Source organism: Manis pentadactyla, chromosome 16 (genome assembly GCF_030020395.1).
Source record: "Manis pentadactyla isolate mManPen7 chromosome 16, mManPen7.hap1, whole genome shotgun sequence".
NCBI classification, from domain to species: domain Eukaryota; kingdom Metazoa; phylum Chordata; class Mammalia; order Pholidota; family Manidae; genus Manis; species Manis pentadactyla.
Window position 1 is genome coordinate 46,298,118 of NC_080034.1, and position 23,228 is coordinate 46,321,345.

Sequence of the window (23,228 nt, forward strand, 5' to 3'; positions counted from 1 at the left end):
ACGAGTATATCTTCACAACCTTGCATTAGGCAATGGTTTCTTAGATATGACACTAAAACATAAGCAACAAAAAGAAAAAATAAATTGGAATCCATAAAAATACAAAACTTAGGTGATTCAAGGACACTTAAGACATTGAAAAGAGTACCCAACAAGTAGAACATATTTCCAAATCACATATCTGTTAAGGGACTTGTATCCAGATTCCATGAAAAACTCTACTAATCAACAATAAAAAGACAACTCAACAAAAAAAAATGGGCAGAGGACCTGAAGAGACATTTTCAAAGAAGAAATACAGATAGCCAACAGGCACATGAAAAGATACTCCATGTTGCTAATCATCAGGAAAATGTAAATCAAAACTACAAGGAGTTTATCACCTCACACCAGCTAGAATGGCCACTATCCAAAAGACAAAAAATAGCAAGTGCTGGTGAGGATGCGGAGAAATGGAAACCCTCTTACACTGGTAGTGGGCATGTAAATTGGTACAACTACTATGGAAAGCAGTAGTATGGAGGTTCCTCAAAAAACTAAAAATAGAATACCATTTGACCCAGGAATTCAAATTCTAGGAATTTACCTGAAGAAAACAAAATCCCTGATTTAAAAAGTTATATGCACCCCTATGTTTATTGCCATATTATTTGCAACAGCCAATATATAAATGCAACCTACATTTAATGCATACCCACAATGGAATATTATTCAGCAGTTAAAATAAATCCTGCCATTTGCAACAACTGAATGTACCTAGAGGGAATTATGCTAAGTGAAATAAGCCAGGCATAGAAAGACAAATACCATGTGATTTCATTTACATGTGGAATCTAAAAATGAAACAAAGTAAAATGAACAAAATGCCAGTAGACTTACAGACATTGAGAAGTGACTGGCGGTTACCAGGGGTGAGGAGTTGAGGTGCATGAATGGGGGTGGTTAGGGGGATAAAGGTTGACAAAAATTCTAAATCATAATATAAGATGGTCACAGAAATGACAGTACAGCACGGAGAACATAACAAATGATTCTGTAACATTTCCCTATATTGACTGATAGTAACTTCACTAGTGAGAGTGAGGATTTCATAATATGGGTGACTGTTGAACCACTGTGTTGTATACTTGAAACCAATATAACATTGTATATCAACTATACTTCAATTTTTAAAAATCCATTGAGATATGTAAAAAAAAGAAAAAAAGGGAAAAAAAGAGAAAGAAATGGTAGACCGCAGTGGGCACATTCTCCAGTGGGTGGTAGCCACCCAGAAACTTTATGGAGATACTCCCATGAACTTATTAAAAGAAATCACCTGCCTATAAATGTTTTTAAACATTTCAACATTTTTGTTTTCTTAGGTAAGCTGTGTTTCATGTCACAGAATAATTACATTCCTCATTCTACACTTCTATGATAGTCTTTGCAGGGGCTCCTGGGTAATACTTTAAAGGAAGGCTGCTATATTCCCCTAATATAGGGCATATTTTGCATTGTAATAACACTAGATCATGGTATTAAAAATTATGGTAGAAAAATTACAGTATCAAATGTTTTTTCAGATAGCCATTTGAATCTGGAATTTTAGAAACAATTACACAGAATAAAACAAGACTTATTTTTCTTCCTAATCATGAAGAAATGTCAGCATTTTTACCAAGAAACCAGGAGAAAGTTACTTTTTATACTTAAAAAGTAAATGTACTTTTTATTTATATTTTCTTATAAATTATAGCTATGATATTTAACTTTGCACAGAATAGATGTGACTAGCTATGTCTTCATGGAGTATTGTGAGCCCTCTTTTCTTAAGTTGGTTAATATTTTTAATAAGACTCATAATGATGACTGATATTCTCATATTATGGATTCATTCCTTTGAGTAACAGGGTTTTTTTTTTGGTATTATTAATGTACAATTACATAAGCAACATTAGGTTACTGGACTCCCACCATTATCAATTCCCCACCACATACTCCATTGCAGTCACTGCCCATCAGTGTAGTAAGATGTTGCAGAATCACTACTTGACTTCTCTGTGTTGTACAGCCCTCCCCGTGGCCCCCTCACACTATACATGCTAATCATAATACCCCCCTTCAATTTTCCCCTTATTCCTCCCTTCCCAACCATCCTCCCCTGTCCCTTTCCCTTTGGTAACTGTTAGTCCATTCTTGGGTTCTGTGAGTCTGCTGCTGTTTTGCTCCTTCAGTTTTTTTCTTTGTTCTTATACTCCACAGATGAGTGAAATCATTTGGTACTTGTCTTTCTCTGCCTGGCTTATTTCACTGAGCATAATACCCTCTAGCTCCATCCATGTTGTTGCAAATGGTAGGATTTGTTTTCTTCTTATGGCTGAGTAATATTCCATTGTGTATATGTAACACATCTTCTTTATCCATTCATCTACTGATGGACACTTAGATTGATTCCATTTCTTGGCTATTGTGAATAGTGCTGCAGTAAACAAAGGGGTGCATATGTCTTTTTCAAACTGGGCTGCCGCATTCTTAGGATAAATTCCTAGGAGTGGGATTCCTGGGTCAAATGGTACTTCTATTTTGAGCTTTTTGAGGAACCCCCATACTGCTTTCCACAATGGTTGAACTAATTAACATTCAAACCAGCAGGATAGGAGGGTTCCCCTTTCTCCACAACCTCATCAAAATTTGTTGTTGTTTGTTTTTGGATGGTGTCGATTCTTACTGGTGTGAGGTGATATCTCATTGTGGTTTTAATTTGCATTTCTCTGATGCCTAGCTATGTGGAGCACCTTTTCATGTGTCTGTTGTCCATCTGAATTTCTTCTTTGGAGAACTGTCTGTTCAGCTCCTTTGACCATATTTTAATTGGATTATTTGCTTATTGTTTGTTGAGGTGCATGAGCTCTTTATATATTTTGGATGTCAACCCTTTATCGGATCTGTGATTTATGAATATATCCTCCCCTACTGTAGGGTACCTTTTTGTTCTATTGGTGGTGTCCTTTGCTGTACAGAAACTTTACAGCTTGATATAGTCCCACTTGTTCATTTTTGCTTTTATTTCCCTTGCCCGGGGAGATATGTTCATAAAGAAGTTACTCATGTTTATGTCCAAGAGATTTTGCATTTGTTTTTTTCTGAGAGTTTTATGGTTTCATGACACATTCAGATCTTTGATCCATTTCAAATTTACTTCTGTGTATGGGGTTAGACAATGATCCAGTTTCTTTCTATTACATGTTTTGTCAACACCAGCTGTTGAAGAGGCTGTCATTTCCCCATTGTATATCCAAGGCTACTTTTTCATATATTAATTGACCATATATTCTTGGGTTAATATCTGGAATCTCTATTCTGTTCCACTGGTCTGTGGGTCTGTTCTTGTGCCTGCACCAAATTGTCTTAAGTACTGTTGCTTTGTAGTAGAGCTTGAAGTTGGGAAGCGAGATCCCCCCTGCTTCATTCTTCCTTCTCAGGATTGCTTTGGCTATTCGGGGTCTCAGGTGGTTCCACATGAATTTTAAAACTATTTGTTCCAGTTCATTAAAGAATGCTGTTGGTATTTTGATAGGGATTAAGTTGAATCTGTAGATTGCTTTAGGCAGGATGGCCATATTGACCATATTAATTCTTCCTAGCCAAGAGTATGTGATGAATTTCCATTTGTTAGTGTCCTCTTTATTTTCTCTTAAGAGTGTCTTGTAGTTTTCAGTGTATAGATCTTTCACTTCCTTGGTTAGGTTTATTCCTAGGTATTTTATTCTTTTTGATGCAATCGTGAATGGAATTGTTTTCCTGATTTCTCTTTCTGCTAGTTCATCATTAGTGTATGGGAAAGCAACAGATTTCTGTGTATTAATTTTGTATCCTGCAACTTTGCTGAATTCAGATATTTGTTTTAGTAGTTTTGGAGTGGAGTCTTTAGGGATTTTATGTACTATATCATATCATCTACAAACAGTGACAGTTTTATTTCTTCCTTACCAATATGGATGCTTTTTATTTCTTTGTTTTGCTGGATTGCCACGAGTAGGACCTCCAGTACTATGTTGAATAAAAGCAGGGAGAGTGGACATCCTTGTCTTGTTTTCCAATCTTAGGGGAAAACCTTTCAGCTTCTCACTGTTAAGTATGATATTGGCTCTGGGTTTGTCATATAAGGCGTTTATTATGTTGAGGTACTGGTCCTCCATACCTATTTGTTTGAGAGTTTTTGTCATGAATGGATGTTCAATATTGTCAAGTGCTTTTCCAGCATCTGGAGATGATCATGTGGTTTTGTCCTTCTTTTTGTTGATGTGGTGGATGATGCTGATAGATATTTGAATGTTTTACCATCCTTGCATCCCTGGGATGAATCCCACTTGATCATGGTGCATGATCCTCTTGATGTATTTTTGAGTTTGACTTGCTGATATTTTGTTGAGTATTTTTGCCTCTAGGTTCATCAGGGCTATTGGTCTGTAATTTTCTTTTTTGGTGAGATATTTGCCTGGTTTTGCTATTAAAGTGGTGCTGGCTTCATAGGATGAGTTTGAAAGTGTTCCGTCCTCTTCTATTTTTTGGAAAGTTTTAAGAGAAAGGGTATTATGTGTTCTCTAAAAATCTGATAAAATTCGGTGGTGAATCCATCTGTCTCTGGGGTTTTGTTCTTAGGTAATTTTGGATTACCAATTCAATTTCATTGTTGGTAATTGGTCTGTTTAGATTTTCTGTTCTTCTTTGGTCAGTCTTGGAAGGTTGTATTTTTCTAGAAAGTTGTCTATTTCTTCTAGGTTATCCAATTTGTTAGCATATAGATTGTCATAGTATTCTCTTATAATCCTTTGTATTTCTGTCGTGTCTGTCATGATTTTTCCTTTCTCATTTGTGTTTCTGTATATGTGTGTAAATTCTCTTTTTCTCTTAGTAAGTCTGGCTAGTGGTTTACTATTTTGTTTATTTTATCAAAGAACCAGCTCTTGGTTTCATTGATTTTTTTCTATTGTTTCATTCTTCTCAATTTTATTTATTTCTTCTCTGATCTTTATTACGTCCTTCCTTCACCTGACTTTGGGCCTCATTTGTTCTTCTTTTTTTTTTTAATAATTATTTTTTATTGAAGGGTAGTTGACACACAGTATTACATTACATGAGTTTCAAGTGTACAACACAGTGGTAGAACATTTATATACATAATTCTAGGTTCCAGCTATCACCCTACCAAGCTGTTACAATATCTTGACTATATTCCTTATGCTATACATTACATCCTGGTTACTAATTTATTTTACCATTGGAAGTCTGTCCTTTTTTTTTTTTTTTTTTTTTTTTTGTGAGGGCATCTCTCATATTTATTGATCAAATGGTTGTTAACGACAATAAAATTCTGTATAGGGGAGTCAATGCTCAATGCACAATCATTATTCCACCCCAAGCCTAATTTTTGTCAGTCTCCAATCTTCTGAGGCATAACAAACAAGTTTTTACATGTAGAACAAATTCTTACATAATGAATAAGTTACATAGTGAACAGTACAAGGGCAGTCATCACAGAAACTTTCGGTTTTGCTCATGCATTATGAACTATAAACAGTCAGTTCAAATATGAATACTCATTTGGTTTTTATACTTGATTTATATGTGGATACCACATTTCTCTCTTTATTATTATTATTTTTAATAAAATGCTGAAGTGGTAGGTAGATACAAGATAAAGGTAGAAAACATAGTTTAGTGTTGTAAGAGAGCACATGTAGATGATCAGGTGTGTGCCTGTAGACTATGTGTTAATCCAAGCTAGACCAGGGCAATAAAACATCCACGTATGCAGAAGATTTCTCTCAGAACGGGGGGGTGAGGTTCTAAGCCTCACCTCTGTTGATCCCCAATTTCTCACCTGATGGCCTCCCTGCGACTGTGCCTGTCTTAGGTTGTTCCTCCCTTGAGGAATCTTACCCGTCTCTGGCTAACCAGTCATCTTCCGGGGCCATACAGGGAAATGTGAAGTTGGTAAGTGAGAGAGAAGCCTTATTGTTTGAAAAAGTTAGCTTTTTACTTCTTTGCATATTTATGCCCTGTGGCTTCTATGCCCAGCATTTGTCTTGAGGTATCTTTACCACTTGGAAGAATTATGATACTCGGTAAATTTGATATGAGGCACGAATTCTATTTAAGGGTTGTAATTAGGAAGGAAGAAGAAAAACTATAGAAGTAGTAGGCGGAAGAAAACATGGGAAGATTGATTATTTCTTTGACATATCTTCTTGTAGAGTAACTTCAGCATGTATAGGTTTTAAGCTACTACTTAAATTGCACACACACATTAACATAATAGGAGTATAGTTACATAACCAAGGCATATCTGTAATTACCAGCCATCTGCAGTGAAACCAAGAAAACCAGTTAGGCACCTTAGGCATTTGTGAAAACTTATCTATGATATGGTGGATATTGTCCAAATGAACTTGAACAGTCTGAGAGAAATCAGACAAATTAAAACAACCCATTCCTGGGGACTGTTCACATGCCATATGTTCTTTTAACAATAAATAGTTTGTAGTTGTAAGACTTTGGAGCGCTACAATTTGCACTTCTCCAAATTCTTGGTTGAGTTCCAACAGTATAGATCCAGTCCAATTTTGTTGTTTTACTGTATGCACAGGCCAGCTTAGATATCTCCTTCCTCATTCCCATGGCAAGTCCAGGAACTGGTGGGATGAGTGCACTTACAGCTGTAGCAGTGCGTGGATCTTTGTTGGGGTTTTTTGATGATCATCTTCTGGCATGAGTCTTCCAGAGAGTGCAGATGTTGGAAGTTCTTTTTCATATCGTATCTTAGTTCATTTTCGGGGTAGCCGAATTAGGCTTTGATCCTCTGTGTAAACACAAACAGACCCTTTGCCTACACTTTTATATGCCCTTTATACCCTTGTGTAGAACTCGTTGGAGGTTACCACACAGGAACTGCCCTTTTTTTTTTTTTTTTTTTTTGCTATCACTAATCTACACTTACATGACGAATATTATGTTTACTAGGCTCTCCCCTATACCAGGTCTCCCCTATAAACCACTTTACAGTCACTGTCCATCAGCATAGCAAAATGTTGTAGAATCACTACTTGCCTTCTCTGTGTTGTACAGCCCTCCCTTTTCTCCTACCCCCCCATGCATGTTAATCTTAATACCCCCCTACTTCTCCCCCCCTTATCCCTCCCTACCCACCCATCCTCCCCAGTCCCTTTCCCTTTGGTACCTGTTAGTCCATTCTTGAGTTCTGTGATTCTGCTGCTGTTTTGTTCCTTCAGTTTTTCCTTTGTTCTTATATTCCACAGATAAGTGAAATCATTTGGTATTTCTCTTTCTCCGCTTGGCTTGTTTCACTGAGCATAATACCCTCCAGCTCCATCCATGTTGCTGCAAATGATTGGATTTGCCCTTTTCTTATAGCTGAGTAGTATTACATTGTGTATATGTACCACATCTTCTTTATCCATTCATCTATTGATGGACATTTAGGTTGCTTCCAATTCTTGGCTATTGTAAATAGTGCTGCAATAAACATAGGGGTGCATCTGTCTTTCTCAAACTTGATTGCTGCATTCTTAGGGTAAATTCCTAGGAGTGGAATTCCTGGGTCAAATGGTAAGTCTGTTTTGAGCATTTTGATGTACCTCCATACTGCTTTCCACAATGGTTGAACTAACTTACATTCCCACCAGCAGTGTAGGAGGGTTCCCCTTTCTCCACAGCCTCGCCAACATTTGTTGTTGTTTGTCTTTTGGATGGCAGCCATCCTTACTGGTGTGAGGTGATACCTCATTGTAGTTTTAATTTGCATTTCTCTGATAATTAGCGATGTGGAGCATCTTTTCATGTGTCTGTTGGCCATCTGTATTTCTTTTTTGGAGAACTGTCTGTTCAGTTCCTCTGCCCATTTTTTAATTGGGTTATTTGTTTTTTGTTTGTTGAGGCATGAGAGCTCCTTATATATTCTGGACGTCAAGCCTTTATCGGATGTGTCATTTTCAAATATATTCTCCCATACTCTAGGGATCCTTCTTGTTCTATTGATGGTGTCTTTTGCTGTACAGAAGCTTTTCAGCTTAATATAGTCCCACTTACTCATTTTTGCTGTTGTTTTCCTTGCCCGGGGAGATATGTTCAAGAAGCGGTCACTCATGTTTATGTCTAAGAGGTTTTTGCCTATGTTTTCTTCCAAGAGTTTAATGGTTTCATGGCTTACATTCAGGTCTTTGATCCATTTTGAGTTTACTTTTGTATATGGGGTTAGACAATGGTCCAGTTTCATTCTCCTACATGTAGCTGTCCAGTTTTGCCAGCACCACCTGTTGAAGAGACTGTCATTTCGCCATTGTATGTCCATGGCTCCTTTATCAAATATTAATTGACCATATATGTCTGGGTTAATGTCTGGATTCTCTAGTCTGTTCCATTGGTCTGTGGCTCTGCTCTTGTGCCAGTACCAAATTGTCTTGATTACTATGGCTTTATAGTAGAGCTTGAAGTTGGGGAGTGAGATCCCCCCTACTTTATTCTTCTTTCTCAGGATTGCTTTGGCTATTCGGGGTCTTTGGTGTTTCCATATGAATTTTTGAATTGTTTGTTCCAGTTCATTGAAGAATGTTGCTGGTAGTTTCATAGGGATTGCATCAAATCTGTATATTGCTTTGGGCAGGATGGCCATTTTAACGATATTAATTCTTCCTAGCCACGAGCATGGGATGAGTTTCCATCTGTTAGTGTCCCCTTTAATTTCTCTTAAGAGTGACTTGTAGTTTTCCGAGTATAAGTCTTTCACTTCTTTGGTTAGGTTTATTCCTAGGTATTTTATTTTTTTTGATGCAATTGTGAATGGAGTTGTTTTCCTGATTTCTCTTTCTGTTGGTTCATTGTTAGTATATAGGAAAGCCACAGATTTCTGTGTGTTGATTTTGTATCCTGCAACTTTGCTGTATTCCGATATCAGTTCTAGTAGTTTTGGGGTGGAGTCTTTAGGGTTTTTTATGTACAGTATCATGTCATCTGCAAATAGTGACAGTTTAACTTCTTCTTTACCAATCCGGATTCCTTGTATTTCTTTATTTTGTCTGATTGCCGTGGCTAGGACCTCCAGTACTATGTTAAATAACAGTGGAGAGAGTGGGCATCCCTGTCTAGTTCCCGATCTCAGAGGAAATGCTTTCAGCTTCTCGCTGTTCAATATAATGTTGGCTGTGGGTTTATCATAGATGGCCTTTATTATGTTGAGGTACTTGCCCTCTATTCCCATTTTGCTGAGAGTTTTTAACATGAATGGATGTTGAACTTTGTCAAATGCTTTTTCAGCATCTATGGAGATGATCATGTGGTTTTTGTCTTTCTTTTTGTTGATGTGGTGGATGATGTTGATGGACTTTCGAATGTTGTACCATCCTTGCATCCCTGGGATGAATCCCACTTGGTCATGGTGTATGATCCTTTTGATGTATTTTTGAATTCGGTTTGCTAATATTTTGTTGAGTATTTTTGCATCTACGTTCATCAGGGATATTGGTCTGTAGTTTTCTTTTTTGGTGGGGTCTTTGCCTGGTTTTGGTATTAGGGTGATGTTAGCTTCATAGAATGAGTTTGGGAGTATCCCCTCCTCCTCTATTTTTTGGAAAACTTTAAGGAGAATGGGTATTATGTCTTCCCTGTATGTCTGATAAAATTCCGAGGTAAATCCATCTGGCCCGGGGGTTTTGTTCTTTGGTAGTTTTTTGATTACCTCTTCAATTTCGTTGCTGGTAATTGGTCTGTTTAGATTTTCTGTTTCTTCCTGGGTCAATCTTGGAAGGTTATATTTTTCTAGGAAGTTGTCCATTTCTCCTAGGTTTCCCAGCTTGTTAGCATATAGGTTTTCATTATTCTCCAATAATTCTTTGCATTTCTGTGGGATCCGTCGTGATTTTTCCTTTCTCGTTTCTGATACTGTTGATTTGTGTTGATTCTCTTTTCTTCTTAATAAGTCTGGCTAGAGGCTTATCTATTTTGTTTATTTTCTCGAAGAACCAGCTCTTGGTTTCATTGATTTTTGCTATTGTTTTATTCTTCTCAATTTTATTTATTTCTTCTCTGATCTTTATTATGTCCCTCCTTCTGCTGACCTTAGGCCTCATCTGTTCTTCTTTTTCCAATTTCGATAATTGTGACATTAGACCATTCATTTGGGATTGCTCTTCCTTTTTTAAATATGCTTGGATTGCTATATACTTTCCTCTTAAGACTGCTTTTGCTGTGTCCCACAGAAGTTGGGGCTTAGTGTTGTTGTTGTCATTTGTTTCCATATATTGCTGGATCTCCATTTTGATTTGGTCATTGATCCATTGATTATTTAGGAGCGTGTTGTTAAGCCTCCATGTGTTTGTGAGCCTCTTTGCTTTCTTTGTACAGTTTATTTCTAGTTTTATGCCTTTGTGGTCTGAAAAGTTGGTTGGTAGGATTTCAATCTTTTGGAATTTTCTGAGGCTCTTTTTGTGGCCTAGTATGTGGTCTATTCTGGAGAATGTTCCATGTGCACTTGAGAAGAATGTATATCCCGCTGCTTTTGGATGTAGAGTTCTATAGATGTCTATTAGGTCCATCTGCTCTACTGTGTTGTTCAGTGCTTCCGTGTCCTTACTTATTTTCTGCCCAGTGGATCTATCCTTTGGGGTGAGTGGTGTGTTGAAGTCTCCTAGAATGAATGCATTGCAGTCTATATCCCCCTTTAGTTCTGTTAGTATTTGTTTCACATATGCTGGTGCTCCTGTGTTGGGTGCATATATATTTAGAATGGTTATATCCTCTTGTTTGACTGAGCCCTTTATCATTATGTAGTGTCCTTCTTTATCTCTTGTTACTTTCTTTGTTTTGAAGTCTATTTTGTCTGACATTAGTACTGCAACCCCTGCTTTCTTCTCACTGTTGTTTGCTTGAAATATGTTTTTCCATCCCTTGACTTTTAGTCTGTACATGTCTTTGGGTTTGAGGTGAGTTTCTTGTAAGCAGCATATAGATGGGTCTTGCTTTTTTATCCATTCTGTTACTCTGTGTCTTTTGATTGGTGCATTCAACCCATTAACATTTAGGGTGACTATTGAAAGATATGTACTTATTGCCATTGCAGGCTTTAAATTCGTGGTTACCAAAGGTTCAAGGTTAGCCTCTTTAGTATCTTACTGCCTAACTTAGCTCGCTTATTGAGCTGTTATATACACTATCTGGAGATTCTTTTCTTCTCTCCCTTCTTGTTCCTCCTCCTCGATTCTTCATATGTTGGGTGTTTTGTGCTGTGCTCTTTCTAGGAGTGCTCCCATCTAGAGCAGTCCCTGTAAGATGTTCTGTAGAGGTGGTTTGTGGAAAGCAAATTCCCTCAGCTTTTGTTTGTCTGGGAATTGTTTAATCCCACCGTCATATTTGAATGATAGTCGTGCTGGATACAGTATCCTTGGTTCAAGGCCCTTCTGTTTCATTGTATTAAATATATCATGCCATTCTCTTCTGGCCTGTAGGGTTTCTGTTGAGAAATCTGACGTTAGCCTGATGGGTTTCCCTTTATAGGTGACCTTTTTCTCTCTAGCCGCCTTTAACACTCTCTCCTTGTCCTTGATCTTTGCCATTTTAATTATTATGTGTCTTGGTGTTGCCCTTCTTGGATCCTTTCTGTTGGGGGTTCTGTGTATTTCCGTGGTCTGTTCGATTACTCCCTCCCCCAGTGTGGGGAAGTTTTCAGCAATTATTTCTTCTAAGATAGTTTCCATCTCTTTGCCTCTCTCTTCTTCTTCTGGGACCCCTATAATACGGATATTGCTCCTTTTAGATTGGTCACACAGTTCTCTTAACATTGTTTCATTCCTGGAGATCCTTTTGTCTCTCTCTATGTCAGCTTCTATGCGTTCCTGTTCTCTTATTTCAATTCCATCAATGGCCTCTTGCATTCTATCCATTCTGCTTATAAACCCTTCCAGAGTTTGTTTCATTTCTGCGATCTCCTTTCTGGCATCTGTGATCTCTTTCCGGACTTCATCCCATTTTTCTTGCGTATTTCTCTGCATCTCTGTCAGCATGTTTATGATTCTTATTTTGAATTCTTTGTCAGGAAGACTGGTTAGGTCTGTCTCCTTCTCTGGTGTTGTCTCTGTGATCTTTGTCTGCCTGTAGCTTTGCCTTTTCATGGTGATAGGAATAGTCTGCAGAACTGGGACGAGTGACGGCTGGAAGGACTTCCTTTCTTGTTGGTTTGTGGCCCTCCTCTCCTGGGAGAACAGCGGCCTCTAGTGGCTTTTGCTGTGCAGCTGCGCGCAGACAGGGTTTCTGCTTCCTGCCCGGCTGCTATGGAGTTAATCTCCGCTGTTGCTGTGGGCGTGGCCTGGCTCGGGCAGCTACTCCAAAATGGTGGAGTCGCGTTGGAGCAGGAGCTGCTGGGAGGCTATTTATCTCCGTAAGGGGCCTCCCTGCTCCCTGCAGCCCAGGGGTTAGGGTGCCCAGAGACCCCGAATTCCCTACCTCTGGATTAAGTGACCCGCCCTGCCCCTTTAAGACTTCCAAAAAGCACCCGCCAAAACAAAACAACGACCACAAAAAAAAACAAGAAAAAAAAATTTTTTTAATTAAAAAAAAAAATTTTTAATTAAAAAAAAAAAAAAGGTGGTCGTTCGTTTTTCTTTATTCTCCGGTGCCAGCCTCAGGCCTCTGCTCACCGGTCTTTCTGCCCTGTTTCCCTAATATTGGGGTCCCTGTCCCTTTAAGACTTCCAAAAAGCGCTCGCCAAAACAAAGCAGCAAAAAAGCAAAAAAAAAAAATGGTCGCGCGCTTTTCTTATGTCCTCTGTCGCCCAGCCTCCAGTGCCTGCTCACTGTTGTTGCTGCCCTGTTTTCCCAGTATCGAGGGCCCTGCGCTCTGGCCCGGATGGCTGGGGCTGGGTGTTCGGCAGCCCTGGGCTCCGTCTCCCTCCCGCTCTGCCTGCTCTTCTCCCGCCGGGAGCTGGGGGGAGGGGCGCTCGGCTCCCGCGGGGCCGGGGCTTGTATCTTACCCCCTTCGCGAGGCGCTGGGTTCTCTCAGGTGTGGATGTGGTCTGGATATTGTCCTGTGTCCTCTGGTCTTTATTCTAGGAAGGGTTGTCTTTGTTATATTTTCATAGATATATGTTGTTTTGGGAGGAGATTTCTGCTGCTCTACTCACGCCGCCATCTTCCGCCCCCTCTCATTTGTTCTTCTTTATCCATTTTCAATAATTGTGAATTTAGACTTTTCATTGAGGATTGTTCTTCCTTCTTTAAATAGGCCTGGATTGCTATAAACTTTCCTCTTAGAACTTCCTTCACTGCATCTCACAGAAGTTGGGGCATTGTGCTGTTGTTGTTGTCATTTGTTTTCATATATTGCTTGATCTCTGTTTTAATCTGGTCATTAATCCATTGATTATTTAGGAGCATGTTATTAAGCCTCCATGTGTTTATGAGCCTGCTTGTTGTACAATTTATTTCTAGTTTTATACCATTGTGATCTCAGAAGTTTATTGGTTGAATTTGAATCTTTTGAATTTACTGAGGCTCTTTTGTGGCCTAGAATGTAGTCTATTCTGTATAATATTCCATGTGCACTTGAGAAGAAAGTGTATCCTGCTTTTGGGTGTAGAGTTCTGTAGATGTCTGTTAGGTCCATCTGTTCTAGTGTGTTGTTCAGTGCCTGTGTCCTTACTTATTTTCTCTCTTGTTGGTCTTTCTTTTGGAGTGAGTGGTGTTTTGAAGTCTCCTAGAATGAATGCATTGCATTCTATTTCCTCCTCTAATTCTGTTAGTATTTGTTTCACATATGCTGGTGTGCTGTGTTGGGTGCATATATATTTATAATGGTTATATCTTCTTGTTGCACTGACCCCTTTATCATTATATAATGTCCTTCTTATCTCTTGTTACTTTCTTTGTTTTGAAGTCTATTTTGTCTGATACCAGTACTGCAACACCTGCTTTTTTCTCCCTATTGTTTGCATGAAATGTCTTTTTCCATCCATTCACTTTTAGTCTGTGTATCTTTGAATTTGAGGTGAGTCTCTTGTAAGCAGCATGTAGATGGTTCCTGCTTTTTTATCCAGTCTATTACACTGTGTTTTTTGATTGGTGATTTCAGTCCATTTACATTTAGGGTGATTATCAATAGATATGTACTTATTGCCATTTGCAGGCTTTGGATTCATGGTTACCAAAGCTTCAATGTAGCTTCTGTATTATCTAACCATCTAACTTATCTCACTTACTATGCTATTATAAACACTGTCTGATGATTCTTTATTTCTCTCCCTTCTTTTTCTTCCTTCTCCACTTTTTACGTTTTAGGTGTTTTATTCTGTACTCTTTTGTATTTCCCTTGACTAATTTTGTAGATAGCTGATTTTATTTTTCATTTAGTTAGTATTTGGTTGGTCTACTTTCTTTGCTGTGATTTTATTTCCTCTGGTGACAACTATTTACCTTTAGGAGCACTGCCATCTAGAGCAGTCCCTTTAAAATACACTGTAGAGATGGTTTATTGAAGGTAAATTCCTTTAACTTTTGCTTATCTGGGAATTGTTTAATCCCTCCTTCAAATTTAAATGATAATCTTGCTGGATACAGTATTCTTGGCTTGAGGCTCTCTGTTTCATTGCATTGAATACATTATGCCATTCTCTTCTGGCCTTTAAGTTTTCTGCTGGGATGTCTGATAATAGCCTGATGGGTTTTGCTTTGTAGGTAATTTTTTTTCTCTATCTGGATGCTTTTAATGTTCTGTCCTTGTCTTTTATCCTTGCCATATTAATTATTATATGTCTTGGTGTTGTCCTCCTTGGATCCCTTGTGTTGGCAGGTCTATGGACTTCCATGGTCTGAGAGACTATTTCCTTCCCCAGTTGGGGAAGTTTTCAGCAATTATTTCTTCAAAGACACTTTCTATCTCTTTTTATTTCTCTCTTCTTGTTCTGGTACCTATATAATGCGAATATTGTTCCATTTGGATTTGTCACACAGGTCTCTTAATATTCTTTCTTTCCTAGAGATTCTTTGATTTCTTTGACTCAGCCTTTCTGTATTCCTGTTCTCTGACTTCTATTCCATTACCAATCTCTTGCACCTCATCCATTCTCCTCTTAAATCCTTCTATTGTTTGTTTCATTTCTGTTATATCCCTCCAGAATTCATCCCTTAGCTCTTGAATATTTCTCTGCAGCTCCATCAGCATGCTTATTACTTTTACTTTGAATTCTTTTTCTGGAATATTGGTGATTTCGGTCTCAGCAGGCCCTTCCTGTGGTGTTTGTGGGATTTTGGACAGAACAAGATTTTTCTGCTTTTTCATAGTGATGGAAGTCATCACCGGCCAGTGGTGCATGTGCGGCTTGCTGGTCACATTGCACATCTCCACTGCCTGTGCTGGCCAACCACACACAGGGAGCAGCCTCTGGGTTGATCTCCTGAACTGCTGTGGGCAGAGTGGCCCTCAGGTTTGCCTAGGGCACTGGCAGTGGTTGCAGGCAAGGAGTGCATGTTCCCTGTGAGAACAGAGCCCCTATGTGCTCACTGTTCTCTGTGCCAGTTTCCTCTGCCTGTGCTGGTCAGCCATGCACATGGGGCAGCCTCTGGGTTAATCCACTGAGCTGCTGTGAGCCAGGCGGCCTAGGGCACTGGAAAGGGTTGCAGGTGAGCAGCACATGTTCACCATGAGAATAGAGCCCATTGTGCCTTCTGGGGTCTGTGCCTGTCTCTGCTGTCTGTGCCTGTTAACTATGGGCAGGGGGCAGCCTCTGTGTCAGCCTGCTTAACTGTGTGCTGGGGGAAGCCTCTGTGTAGTTGGTCTGGGTGGGGCTGCTCCCCAGCTGCTCTGCAGCAATGACAGATCAACTGGTTCACTTGCCATGCCAGCAGTGGGGAATGAACAGCAGGCTGCTTATCACTGTGAGGGGCTTTGGTGCTGCTTTTTCACCCAGGGTTTAGGACACCTGAAGTTCCTTAAAGTTCCCAGCCTGCTGGGCTGAGTGAGACAGGATGTTTTAGTCCACCTGTTAAATCCTTTAAGGCATTTAAAGCACCCACTTTTATTTTGTCCCATGGCAGCTGGCTGTGGGAATCTGTTTGCAGTCTTAGTCTTGGATTTTGCTTTTCCATTCATCTAATATCTAATACACTATGTAATGTGTGTCTGTGCTCCTGGTACAGATTACTAGGGCTGGTTATTTAGCAGTCCTGTGCTTCCACTTCCTCCCCACTCTGATTCTTTTCCTCCTGCCAGTGAGCTAGGGTGGGGGGAGTGTTCAGGTCCCACTGGATCACGGCTTTGTATCTTACCCTTTTTGTGAGATACTGAGTTCTCACAGATATAGATGTAGCCTGGCTGGTGTACTGTATCTTCTAGTCACTCTTTTAGGAATAGTTGTATTTTCTGCTTTTTCAAAATATATATGGTTTGGGGAGGAGATTTATGCCACCCTACTCATGCCACGATCTTCAGCAAAGTGAATGAGAAACAGGTTTTAAAAAATGATCCTCTAATACAATAAAATACTCCAGTGGAAAAAAGTTTGAATTTATCTTTTTTCTTCTTCTTCTTCTTTCTCCTTCTCCTTCTCCTTCTCCTTCTCTTCTCCTCCTCCTCCTCCTTCTTCTTCTTTCTTTCTTTCTTTCTTCTTCTTTTTCTTCTTCTTCTTCTTCTTCTTCTTTCTTCTTTTAGCACTTCACAAGATAGTAAAATCTTTTGAGGACAACTAAAAAGATAAATAATGGTAGATAATCTGTTGTGAAATTCTTAAGTAATTTTCTACTGCGAATCTACTGCGAGTATAGCAAGAATAAAAGAGAGATCATGTAGAATAAACAATCCATGCAATTCACTTTACAATAGATGTATGACACTCATTTCATGTTCACATTTGTTCTTTTGTGCCTCTATGAATTATTTTAGGTGGATGTTAGACCTCTCATAGAACAATAAACTTTTTTTGATTCTCATTCTTAAGACTCCCAATATGCTATTCCAAGACAAATATTCTGTAAAATGCAGAACATGGAAAATAAATATGCCTTTCTAATATATTAAACAAACCTTGATATTTTCTTAAACAAATATAAATATAGAAGTGGAGGCAATTTAGAAAATAACCGGATCTGTAACATGTAGGAGGCTTTATCACCACACGAGTGGAAATCTAGGTGTTACCTATACTCGAGTGTCTTGAGAAATGGTATATGTAACTTTGCACCAGAGACCAAAATAATGTTCATTTAAAGCATTTTCCTACCTGCACATCACAATGCATTCATTAAAAGTAATTTCCATTTTCAAAGAAAAATTCAGTATTATATACAAATAATCTTTCCCAAAAGTTCTTCACAAAAGTCATCTTCTAATGTCCCAACATATCAATGATTTGCAAACAAATACTATTCCATACATATTTATAGCAGTTTTAAAAATATATTTTTTCACTACTTTTAACAATGGGAAATGGGTAACAAATAAGGAATAATGAAATGGTGACTTTGAGAACACTGTATGTAAGAAAATCAATTTAATGAGGAAATGGGAAATATCTTTCTTATGTCTGTCTGAAAAGGTTTAAAATTCTGAACTACTGTTACTATCCAAAGAGCCTCTAGACTACAGCAGAATTCAAAGTAATTCTCAAGTTTATGATTCATATTTAGAAAAAATAGTTTTATTCCCCTAAAACTGGTATGACTTTTGATATCCATGGAAATTTCTCAATGACTTTTTTCTTTCATTGTAGAGTTTATGTTGAATTGAGAAAAATAGTACAAAACATTTCACAGATTTAAACAGTATCTTGTGATAGATTCACTTGTAATCTTTAAGAACAAAGACAGAATTAGGCTGAATTAAATTGAAGTAATAATTTCTTGATGTAGTTGATCAGCTATTATTGATTGCTTACTTGATTGCAAGGCATTTTAATAACAATTTAATATCTGGAATGGTGCTAAGAAGGATTAAAAAATAAATAGCCCTGCCATCAAGGAACTTAGTAGTCTAATAGACACATGAATTATATAAATATAATATTAATTAGTAAAACTGTCATTTCAGTGTATAAAAGTACAGTATACTAAAAGGATTGTAAGAGCATTTTAAAATCATATAGTCCCAGGTAGTTTTACAAATGCATTATATTTAAGCTGTCCACTGAATCATGAAAAGATCTGAACAGAGGATATGTATGTCACAATGTGGAAAGGAGTGATGTTATGGTGTTAATAATTAAAGAAAAATGAGTGAGCTTCTAAATGGTGAGAATTCTTTTACAGGGTCTATAGTATACCCTGCATTCTTAAAGGATTGTACAAGTAGATAAAGAAAACAAGGCTGGACTGATTATTGGGTGATCTGTACATGTACTAAAGAGTTTATAGCAAAGGCATTGTTATTCAGTAGACAATGACAGAGGTTCAGACAGACACACTACTTTTGAATCTACTTATCTATACTATGTGGTCCAGACTAATTTACATTAGATCTATAAACAATAGTTTCCCCATTTAAAAAATCAGGATGAAAATACCTACATTCTTTTAGTAAGAGGCTTGAGACCACATACTCAGTTTTATAATGTAAATAAGATATATAGTTTAGTTTATAGGGGAAATTTTTTGCTTCCATAGAAAATTATGCATCATCTAGACTCTAGACACCGTTTCCAGGTTATCTGATTCTGATTCTGTTTTTTGGTATTTTACAACATTGTAAATTATTGGAAACAGAGCAATGCAAAATACATCTTGTCTATGACATGTAAATTCGGTTCTGTCATGTAGACATTGAATTGGCTTCCCTCCCCCATGGCAGGAGAAGCAATTTTTGCCTCCATTTACATACTCATTTCAACATTCCTTCACTTCTTTTAAGTTTGTGTCTTTTCACCTTTTTCTAACTGCTAATTACATTTGTCTGCTTCCTTTATTAATTAAGTTGAAAAAAATCTTTAACTCATGTTTATTTTACATCTATATGAGAGTGATTTCACCTTCCTTCTGGGGATTTAATTCTTTTTACTGCATATTATTTTGCTGACATACATTATATTATGTGTAGCTATGGTTGGTTCATATTGACTTGGATACACTTCCATATTTTAAAAAATCCAAGAGTATTTGACACATTGGGTAAATTTATTATAAGCACAAAAGAAATAGCAGCATTTGGAAAAATTATTTTGCCTAAGCCTTCATGACTTAGCACACCTGTCCTGTTCATTGTTGTCTCCCAAAACCTTCTTCAGTGCCCCTTTCACTTCCTTATAACTTACAGTGTAGATGAGAGGATTCAACATGGGAATTACCATATTGTAGAAGAGGGTGAGAAATTTGGCTTGGTCTTGGGAAGCACTGGTTCCTGGCTGCATATACATATAGATGATGCTCCCATAGAACAGAAAGACCCTGGTGAGGAGGAAGCTGCAGGTATTGAAGGCTTTTTGGCACCCAGCATCTGACTTGATCCACAGCACAGCTGCAGCAATGTAGCCATAGGAGACAAGAATAAGAGTGAAGGGCAGCAGGACAATGAGAAAGGCAAAGGTAAAGGCCATCATTTATACTGCACGAGTACCCACACAAGCCATCTCAATCAGTGCTGGCATTTCACAGAGGAAGTGATTAACTTGTCACCGGCCACATTTGGAAAGATTTATTGTTAGTAGGGACATTACAATGGCATTGACCAGTCTACTCCCGAAGGCCACAGCCACCAGCTGCAAACACAGCTGGTGGTGCATAATGACCAAATAGAGCAGAGGTTTGCAGACTGCAGCATAGCAGTCATATGCCATGACAACCAGGAGGACTCACCTGATTCCCCCAACAGAAAGGAAAGAGAAAAGTGGGACAACACAGCCAGCATAGCTGATAGTCTTATCAGGGCCCCAGAGGTTCACCAACATCTGTGGATACAGCTAGTACTGAAGCAGAGATCCAGAAATGAAAGATTAGCAAGAAAGAAGTACATTGGGGGTATAAAGCCGAGGGTCTAATACACACACAAGGATTATGGTTGAATTTCCCAACACAGCTACTGAATACAGAGTAAAATTTACTATGAAGAGCACCATCTCCAGCTTGGGACAGTCAGAGAAACCCACTAAGATAAAACCATACTCGAAGCTGTCATTGGAATTTTCTATTGCCTTCCTTTCACATCATCTGTATAGCTGGTAAGAATAAAATGAAAAATATTTAATCTATATTCTCTGAAAATCAATGTATATCAGAATTCTTAAGGAACATATAAGCCATCAAGTCTAGCAACCAATCCAGTATTAGAATAGCTTCTTGCAAGCTATATAAACTGTTCATCTTTCATTCAAACACGTAAGGCAAATTATTTTATTGTTGGAAAATTCCAACTCTTAATCATCTTTTTATTAAGTAGAAGTGTTCTTCCCTTTTATAAAACAAAGTATTTCAACTTTATTGACTAGACATTCATATCTAATCTCTCTTCATATGACAGCTATTAAAATATTTTAAGTCAGTTACTACATCAAAACTATATATCCTTTAGGCCTAGATATTCAATTTCCTTCAATGATACTCCATATAAAAAGGTTATCAGGTGTATTATTGGCCCTCATTATTGTCTTCCACATACCCCCAATGTTGACAATCACCTTCTAAAAATGTGATAACCAAGGCTTAGTTCAGTATCTAAGATAGGATTTAGAAAACTAAAGGTACAGGGGAACTCTCAGCATAGCCCATGTCTTTACTGTGTCAATTGGATCATGCCATTGTAAGATTTACTTCAGCCTGCTTAAAAGGCCCAGCTTATTCTTTAATTTAATCTATATGCTGTTTTTCCTCCCCTGCTCCCTAATCAAGTAATTTACAACCTGGGCAATTCATATGGTAATGAAGTCCAGCCATAAACAATATAGTAAAAGCAAGAAAGATTTCATCTTAAAGCTAAGATTGCATTTCAAAACCCAAGAAGTTTAGAACATTCTTAACATACTCTTTAGCAGACAATAACTCAGCCTGCTTTGGCAGCTGGGTAGGCAATCTCATTTGATAAGCTCCCATCCCAAACCAGAGAGAAATCAGAGCAGTAAATTTCTCATGTTAAGTTAATTTTGAACATTCAGGGGCCACTTAACAAGTCTCCACCTCCAGCCCTTTGTCATATTCCTGAAAAAATCCTTAAAAAGGGGAACCCCCAACCTTTCAGTGTGCACCTCTCCCTGAGGTCACCTGCACTTTCTAAATGTGTAGACTTTCTCTCTTTCCATAAAATTTAAACTTTTCAAGGCACCACTCCTCCCTGAGGTTGCCTGCACTTTTTCTCTCTTTAAGTAACTTTAAATAAAACTTTTACTCTGTTTCACTACTGTGTCTTTGCCCTTCAATTCTTTGTTGGGGCAGGGACAAGAATCAAGAAAAATATGCAATACCCCCCTAACATATTTGGTGCTGAATTGGCATCTTCCCCCAACAGAAATTACTGCCTACTATGACCAGGTCTATTAGACTCTTCCCAAGGTGGTATATGTGTACATTTCTTTGTAGTTCAAGGTCACCTTTTCACTAGTTTATAATTGTGTCTACTAAAGATCCCAGTTTTTATTCCCATGAAACACTATCAACTCAGATCTCTATCATTCATTTTTATGAAAGAAATAGAATTCTGCAGACTAGATTGCCAGGATCAGAGAGGATATTCTGTCCAGTAATAAATGGCAACTTTGGATATGGTCTTTTAGAAACCTTAAAACATGATTAACTTCTAGATGAGAAGTGCATGGCCATAGGGATGAGTGGAGAGAGAAGGAATGAGAATATGGTAAATAAAGAGTAATTTTTAAAAGTAAATTTAAAAACAAGATTAACCCTAATAGAATCCTCCTACACTGCTGGTGGGAATGTAACTTAGTTCAACCATTGTGGAAAGCAATATGGAGATTCCTCAAAAAACTGAAAATAGAAATACCGTTTGACCCAGGAATCCCACTTCTTGGAATTTACCCAAAGAATACAACTGCTCAGATTCAAAAAGACATATGCACCCCTATGTTTATCACAGCACTTTTTACAATAGCCAAGATATGGAAGCAACCTAAGTGTCCATCAGTAGATGAATGGATAAAGAAGATGTGGTACATATACACAATGAAATACTATTCAGCCACAAGAAAGAAACAAATCCTACCATTTGCAACAACAGGGATGGAGCTGGAGGATATTATGCTCAGTGAAATAAGCCAGGTGGAGAAAGACAAATGCCAAGTGACTTCCCTCATTTGTGGAGTATAACAATGAAGCAAAACTGAAGGAACAAAATAGTAGCAGACTCACAGACTCCAAGAATGAACTAGTGGTTACCAAATGGTAGGGGTGTGGGAGGGTGGGTGGGAAGGGATGGAGAAGGGGATTGAGGGGTATTATGTTTAGTACACATGGTGTGGGGGATCATGGGGAGAACAGTGTAGCACAGAGAAGCCACATAGTGGATCTGTGGCATCTTGCTGCACTGATGGACAGTGACTACATTAGGGTATGAATGGGGACTTGATAAAATGGGTAAATGAAGCAACCACATTGTTTTTTCATGTGAGACCTTCATAAGAGTGTATATCAATCATACCTTAATAAAAAATTAAAAAAGAAAAAGATTAATACTAATATAGCTAAGAAGAATAAAGAGGAATGGATTCATAAAAAACTCATAATTGGAATAAAGAATGGTAGGGTAATAATGAAATAAGAGGGAAAGGCAGGCAAATGTGAAAACAGAGAATAGCAGGTACAGAAGGAAACACACATCAAAATCTTACACTTTAATTCTTTGATAACTTCAGCATAGATAGATAGCAAGACTAAACTGATTATATTCAACTAGTAAGCTAGAAAAAATAAAGGCAGAGTAAGAAAGAACTGTCACAAATACTTTAGTTTTCAAGTAAAAGCTTACCTTTGGTGAAAACCTCTCATCTTCAAAGGTCTTATAGTAAATTTATTTTCCACAACCAAATACAGTATAACAAAATAACAGAAAACTTTCTTAATTTTCTCTAGTCATTTTAGGCTTACCTGGTTTCAACTTTCTTAAGGGGTCTATTAATGCCTTTCCCCTCTGGCTGGGATGTTATGGAAGATTGTGGAGTTAATTTGGGTAGAAAGTAACAGAAGGATGATATGAGACTAAAACACCAGAAATTACATAGAAGTGGTTACAAAGATCTCAACTTGTCAAGAAAGGGG

At 38.0% G+C, this 23,228-nt stretch overlaps 1 pseudogene; it reads right to left on the minus strand.

The window, feature by feature from the left end:
• Positions 1 to 19,201: 19,201 nt before the first annotated feature.
• LOC118910840 (putative olfactory receptor 2W6) lies at positions 19,202 to 22,958 on the minus strand (annotated as a pseudogene).
• Between the last annotated feature and the right edge of the window lie 270 nt (positions 22,959 to 23,228).